This window comes from Cynara cardunculus, assembly GCF_001531365.2.
Source record: "Cynara cardunculus var. scolymus isolate 2C chromosome LG 6, CcrdV1, whole genome shotgun sequence".
NCBI classification, from domain to species: Eukaryota; Viridiplantae; Streptophyta; class Magnoliopsida; order Asterales; family Asteraceae; genus Cynara; species Cynara cardunculus.
Window position 1 is genome coordinate 347,076 of NC_037533.1, and position 6,345 is coordinate 353,420.

Genomic DNA, 6,345 nt, shown 5'->3' on the forward strand with positions numbered 1-6,345 from the left:
ACTTGTAAAGTCGTGTTTTAAATTAATTAAAAAAAAGTCAACATGATTTAATTTGGAAGAAATTTAATTGTGTTGATGTGATACATGTAAATCATTTTTATAAATGAAATCAGTCTTGACTTTTGAAAAAAACATAAGACTAAATCTTAATTACGTGTTACATGTTTTGGGACTTTTTCTGGTTGATTTCGTGATGGACAACAACAAAATATAATTTTATCAATATTTCTTACATAAACATGTTTTACACATCATATGCGGATGAATCATAAGATGTTCAAGTATTATCAAGATTTAAAAAAATAAAAACTCATACAAAATATTAATTGTTTAAAGTCAAGAATTAACTCATAAATATGTTATTCCTATTATACCCTTCATTAGATTCTTTAAAAAAATTCTCCTTCCATGCACTCATACAACAACAACATCATCATCATCATCATCATCATCATCATCATCATCATCATCATCATCATCATCATCATCATCATCATCCTATATGGTTCGAAATCGAATAATCCGAAGTACTCATCCACTCTTCAACCTTGATCCTTAACCCGTTCCTCACACTGGGTCCCAAAACCCTAACCTTGGGACCCAACTTCTCGACCCTCTCACGATTTAAAACCACGTCCCAACACCCTCTCACATCCAACAACTCCAGATCCGGGCAACTCTCTATGATCTTCATCACACTCTTCGTCTCTACACGGTTGTACGTTATCTCCAAGTGCTTCAGTCTCGGCATGGTAGCAGCGATTGCCGCTGCCTCCTCATCTTGTCCCGCCATCTCCTTCTCCGGATTCATGTTTCTTCGGAGCCCAACAAGCCGTTGGCAGTTTTTCCCTATCACGCTTAAACCTTCAGCCCTGATTTTATAACAGTAGCTCAAGTCCATGCGGATGATTCCAGAAAGCTTCTCCGCTACTCGTTCAATAATCGAGTTGCTAATGTCACACCATGGAATCAGCAAAGTTCGCAGCGATCCTGCACTGCCAAAAGAAATCAAGTTCATATAAGAATGAAATAAAAAATATTCACGATATATTCAACGTGCAAATTCATGAAGAGGGGTGCATGGCTTACTGATCAGCAAGGAATGAGAAAGTGAGATCATTGTATTAGACCGTATATATTGTTATTATGGTTGTATATTTCTTCCATATTTACTCTCATGTATTTTAGGATAGTTGGTTATTATCCTTGTATATATTCTATGGATGATTGCTAATGAAGCACAGATTCTTTTGCCAATCTTTATGGTATCAGAGCCCTCTATTATCTCTCTCTCTCTCATCAGCCACGGCTGATTCATCTTCTCCTATCAGTTTTCCGGCGACCGTCTTCACTTTTTCTCAATGGCGAAGGAAGATCTGATCCCTCAGAAGACCGCATCTCTCCATCCGGCTTACACGGTAACGAACATCCAGAACAAAGTTTGAGTTTTGGATGGTGTCAAGGTTACGTATTCTTCGTGGGTCAAGCTATTTCGCATTCATGCTCGTGCATACAAGGTGTTGGATCATATTGATGGTACTCGACCACCTGCTAATATCGATGATGCCTATAATCAATGGGCAGAAATCGATGCTATTGTGTTACAATGGATCTATGCATCCCTTTCCGACGACCTGCTGATTCGAGTTCTCGAACCAGACTCGACTGCTTTTGAAGCCTGGGAGAAGATTAAGAACATATTTCTCTGCAATAAAGGATCCCGAGTCGCTGCTCTAGAACATGAATTCACCAACCTCACCCTCCAAGCCTCGACTTCCCTTGATGACTATTGCCAAAAACTGAAAGACTTGGCTGATCAATTGAACGATGTTGACAACCCGGTTAATGAACAACGCTTGGTCCTTCAGTTGGTACGTGGCCTCTCACCAGAGTTTGACACCGCTGCTGCCTACATCAACCAAACCCTTCCTGATTGGGACACCGCCCGAAGCATGCTACAGCTTGAACACAATCAACAACTTGCACGGGAAAAAGCAAATTCATCCACTGCTAGAAAAGCCAACGTTGTTGCTGATCATCACCAACCCAATCGTTCCAGTCGTGGACCACCCTTTTCTCGCCCTCTTTCTTCTCGGCAGAACCAAGGAAGATCAAACCCGAGGGGCTCAAATCGGTTCAACCAGCATGGACAGCCTTCAAATCGCTCTCATGGACAGCCTTCAAATCGCTCACATGGACAGCATTCAAACCGCTCGCCGGACACATCCTATGGCTCTCAAAATGCACCGCCGTGGTGGGCTACGATTCCACCACCGTGTCCGTATCTTACTCAACAGGGATGGACCTATCCGTGGTATCCTCAGCCACGTCCACAACCCTCACACCACCGCACTTCTACTCGATTGTTTGAACCAACTCAGCGAGCTAATGATGCTCCCCAAGCCCATGCTGCCAGATCACTTAATGCTTTGGATCCCACTAACATTGGCACTGCTTTTCAGACTATGACAATGGAACCGCCTGATGATTCTCAATGGTACATGGACACCGGTGCATCGTCTCACCTTACGGGTGACTCAGGTATTATCGATCAATTCTCTACTCATAGTCATATAAAATCTATATTTGTCGGTAATGGTAATGATATTCTAGTTAGAGGTTCRGGTAATAATACCATTCTAACCAAACCGAAACCTCTTCGTCTTAATGATGTTTTATACACACCCGGAATTATCAAAAACCTTGTGTCCGTCCGTCAATTCACTATTGATAACAGTGTTTCTGTTGAATTTGATCCTCGTGGTTTTTCTATGAAGGACCTTCAGAGTGGGAAGATCCTTACCAGACATAATAGTACCGGCGCTCTTTACCCCTTCACCACTCTGGCACACTCGCATCCTACACTTTTATCAGTGTCGTCTTCCGACTTATGGCATTTTCGACTTGGACATCCGGCCGGAAATATCATTGATCATTTGCGTTCAAGGTATATTATTTCTTGTAATAAGAGTTCTAGTAATACTCATTCTCTTTGTCATTCTTGTCAAACCTCAAAACACAAGCGATTACCATTTTATGATTCTATGTCTAATACATTGCTGCCCTTTGACATTATACATTGCGACTTGTGGACTTCCCCGATTTTTAGTAAAAATGGATATAAATATTATATGGTTCTAATCGATAACTTCACACAATATGTATGGGTATATCCATTAAAACTAAAATCGGAAACCTTCTCTCGTTTTTCTCAATTTCATTCGTTCATTCAAACTCAATTTCACACTAAAATCAAAAGTTTTCAATGTGACATGGGTGGTGAGTTTGATAATAAACAGTTTACAGACTTTGCTTCCACACATGGCCTCCAATTTCGTTTTTCGTGCCCTCAAACTTCCCCATAAAATGGCAAGGCTGAACGCATGATTCGTCTACTCAATGAAATAATTCTTGTTCTTCTTGCTCATGCATCTCTACCTCCTGCTTTTTGGGTTGATGCCCTACATGCTGCTGCTTACCTTCATAACATAACCCCCACAAAATTACTTCACTACCAAACCCCCACCTCGATCCTCTTTCGTCGCAACCCGTCTTATGATCACCTTCGTGTGTTTGGATGTGCCTGTTACCCTAACCTTTCAGCTACTCGTGATCATAAACTTAGCCCTCGTTCCATACGTTGTGTTTTTCTTGGCTACCCGGCCAACTATCGGGGTTATCGTTGTCTTGATCCCACAACCGACAAAATTCATCTATCACGTCATGTCACATTTGACGAAACCGTCTTTCCATTTGCCACTCCTACCTCTAACACCTCCCATGACTACCGGTTCTTATCTTCTRACACCAACCTTCCTTCAACAATCCACCACTTCCAACCATCCTCACCCTCGCCACCACCACCCCCTCCTACATCGCCTACACCCTCCACCTCGTCTACGCCACCGTCACCCCACTCCCCCCAGTCTCACACTGACCCCACTCATTCGCCATCTTCTGATTCCACTTCCACTCACTCGACGCCATCACCATCTCCATCACCGCCACTTCCCGTTCTCCCTCACCCCATGACGACTCGGTCTCGTCTTGGCACCCTCAAACCCACACAACGTCTAAACCTTCACACCTCTACTATTTCTCCGCTTCCTAAAAACCCCCACCTAGCCCTTCTCGACCCTAACTGGAAACATGCTATGAAGGATGAATATAAAGCTTTATGTGACAATGACACATGGGAATTGGTCCCKAAACCACCTGATGCCCATATTATTAGATGCTTGTGGCTTTATCGCYACAAATTCCACGCGGATGGCACTTTAGCTCGATACAAAGCTAGACTTGTGGTTAATGGTAAATCTCAGCAGGTTGGCATTGATTGTGATGAAACGTTCAGCCCAGTTGTTAAACCTACTACCATCCGTACCGTGCTCACACTTGCTGTTTCCCGATCGTGGTCAATTCATCAACTTGATATTAAAAATGCGTTTCTTCRCGGCAACTTGGCGGAAACTGTTTATATGCATCAACYTCCYGGTTTTATCGATCGACATCACCCTGAGTTTGTGTGCAGGTTACGAAAATCATTGTATGGTCTTAAGCAGGCCCCACGCGCTTGGTACCATCGCTTTGCTACCTTTATTACATCTACGTGTTTCAAGAGTGCCGCATCCGATACATCGCTTTTTGTCTATCGCAAGGGGAACAACATTGCTTACTTATTGTTATATSTCGATGACATTATTCTCACGRCCTCTAACGATACCTTTCTCCACTCAGTCATCAAYACTCTTTCAAAGGAATTTGCAATGACTGACTTGGGGAGATTACATCATTTTCTTGGTATACAGGTGACTCATACAGATCGTGGYATTTTTTTGTCYCAATCGCAATATGTGAATTCTATTCTTGAGCGGGCTAACATGACGGGCTGTAAATCTGTGGCCACACCAGTTGATACCACGTCCAAGCTCARTGCCACTGCCGGGGAGCCATTGAAAGATGATACTCTTTACCGTAGTCTCGCCKGTGCTCTTCAATATCTCACMTTCACACGACCGGATATCACATATGCCRTGCAACAAGTTTGTCTATTCATGCATGCACCCAGAGAACCCCACTTTAACTTCCTAAAACGGATACTCCGGTACATTAAAGGGACTTCGGATCATGGCCTGCACATTCTTAAGTCCCCCAACCTTCGAATCACGGCGTATTCTGAYGCTGACTGGGGGGGATGTCCTGATTCTCGTAGATCAACCTCGGGGTATTGTGTCTTTCTGGGGGACAATCTCGTCTCCTGGTCCTCTAAACGACAACCAACTRTCTCACGTTCAAGTGCCGAGGCGGAATACAAGGGTGTTGCTAACGCCACAGCTGAAACTAGTTGGCTCAGAAATTTGCTTCTCGAGCTCCATGTACCGGTCACCAAAGCCATGCTCGTATACTGTGATAATATTTCCGCTGTATATCTGTCTGATAACCCGGTGCAACACTAGCAAACTAAACATGTTGAGATAGATATCCATTTTGTTCGAGAGCTCGTCAAAATCGGTCGAATTCGAGTGATTCATGTGCCCACTGAACATCAGTATGCCGATATCTTTACTAAGGGTCTTCCACGACAGTTGTTTCAGCGCTTCCGCTCCAGTTTATGCATCCGCTCTCCTCCTGCTTCAATTGCCGGGGAGTATTAGACCGTATATATTGTTATTATGGTTGTATATTTCTTTCATATTTACTCATGTATTTTAGGATAGTTGGTTATTATCCTTGTATATATTCTATGGATGATTGCTAATGAAGCACATATTCTTTTGCCAATCTTTACATTGTTGATACACGCGACGTTGATCGAATTTCCCGGAGGGCACCCGAGCTCCTGTGAACAAGAAACCGAAGCATTCGATCAATGTGACCGGGGTTCCTGACACCGATACAAATGCACCATTCAAGAATGTTGATGGTTTGCCAACAGTAAGGACCCAAGACAACATGGTTCACAAACTTTTGGGATTAATATCAGCCTTTCTCCAAGACTCAACTTGTTAAAGATTAAGCCAAGAATGTCTGGCAAAAGATCTTCCCAGTTCTTCACTTCCTCCATTGAAGACTTTGTGTTTCTTCCAAGTTTTTTTTTATCTTAGAGAATGTAAGCTTTCTCTCTCTCTGTATATTTATAAGATCGATCAATTAGAAATAAGGAAAGTTGGAATCTTTAATTTGGAAATTAGATAGATATATATATACATATATATATATATATATATATATTGTAAATGTGGAAGATTTTATTAGTTTAAATTTATAAATATTTTCTAAAATATTATTATCTAGAAATTGATTTTTTGATATATATATATATATACCCATGCATTCAAGGGAGAA

The 6,345-nt window shown here is 42.0% G+C and overlaps 1 pseudogene; it reads right to left on the minus strand.

Moving 5' to 3' along the window:
* Nucleotides 1-493: 493 nt before the first annotated feature.
* On the minus strand, nt 494-6,064 carry LOC112514707 (annotated as a pseudogene).
* Between the last annotated feature and the right edge of the window lie 281 nt (nt 6,065-6,345).